Source organism: Triticum aestivum, unplaced genomic scaffold, assembly GCF_018294505.1.
Source record: "Triticum aestivum cultivar Chinese Spring unplaced genomic scaffold, IWGSC CS RefSeq v2.1 scaffold153810, whole genome shotgun sequence".
NCBI classification, from domain to species: Eukaryota; Viridiplantae; Streptophyta; class Magnoliopsida; order Poales; family Poaceae; genus Triticum; species Triticum aestivum.
Genome location: NW_025287518.1, coordinates 1 through 1,110, shown reverse-complemented (window position 1 = coordinate 1,110; position 1,110 = coordinate 1). Strand labels below are relative to the sequence as shown.

Sequence of the window (1,110 nt, the reverse complement as noted above, 5' to 3'; positions counted from 1 at the left end):
ATCCGGTGCTTTAGTGCTGGTATGATCGCATCCGACATGTTACCCCCGTCTTCGTCCCTTATGCTTGCCCCTCCCAGCTCCACTACACACACGATTGCACATTCCTTTGGCCGCTCCCGCTCAACTACGGAGACGAGTTTTACCACGGTTCAACTGCACCAGTGCCTATTTACCATGGTTTCGACCCCTTTCAGAACACGCTTGCCGCCGCTAGACGCGTGAATAATGAGCAGCGAGCTAAAACTTACCGTAAACGTGCAAAATAATAAAACGTGCTAAACATACGTCGCGCTCGTGCGTTTTGTTTTGCACGCGGTGCAAAAAAAATAAAAAGGGAATGCAACACGAGGACTTCCCAGGAGGTCACCCATCCTAGTACTACTCTCGCCCAAGCACGCTTAACTTCGGAATTCTGATGGGATCCGGTGCTTTAGTGCTGGTATGATCACATCCGACATGTTACCCCCGTCTTCGTCCCTTATGCTTGCCCCTCCCAGCTCCACTACACACACGATTGCACATTCGTTTGGCCGCTCCCGCTCAACTACGGAGACGAGTTTTACCACGGTTCAACTGCACCAGTGCCTATTTACCATGGTTTCGACCCCTTTCAGAACACGCTTGCCGCCGCTAGACGCGTGAATAATGAGCAGCGACCTAAAACTTACCGTAAACGTGCAAAATAATAAAACGTGCTAAACATACGTCGCGCTCGTGCGTTTTGTTTTGCACGCGGTGCAAAAAAATTAAAAAGGGAATGCAACACGAGGACTTCCCAGGAGGTCACCCATCCTAGTACTACTCTCGCCCAAGCACGCTTAACTTCGGAATTCTGATGGGATCCGGTGCTTTAGTGCTGGTATGATCACATCCGACATGTTACCCCCGTCTTCGTCCCTTATGCTTGCCCCTCCCAGCTCCACTACACACACGATTGCACATTCCTTTGGCCGCTCCCGCTCAACTACGGAGACGAGTTTTACCACGGTTCAACTGCACCAGTGCCTATTTACCATGGTTTCGACCCCTTTCAGAACACGCTTGCCGCCGCTAGACGCGTGAATAATGAGCAGCGAGCTAAAACTTACCGTAAACGTGCAAAATAATAAA

At 50.5% G+C, this 1,110-nt stretch overlaps 2 non-coding genes across 2 annotated transcripts; both read right to left on the bottom strand.

Moving 5' to 3' along the window:
• Window positions 1-334: 334 nt before the first annotated feature.
• LOC123178744 (5S ribosomal RNA) lies at window positions 335-453 on the bottom strand. Its single transcript, XR_006489817.1, has one exon. It is a non-coding gene; the product is annotated as a 5S ribosomal RNA (ribosomal RNA).
• Window positions 454-754: 301 nt separating this feature from the next.
• LOC123178743 (5S ribosomal RNA) lies at window positions 755-873 on the bottom strand. The gene has a single exon (XR_006489816.1). It is a non-coding gene; the product is annotated as a 5S ribosomal RNA (ribosomal RNA).
• Between the last annotated feature and the right edge of the window lie 237 nt (window positions 874-1,110).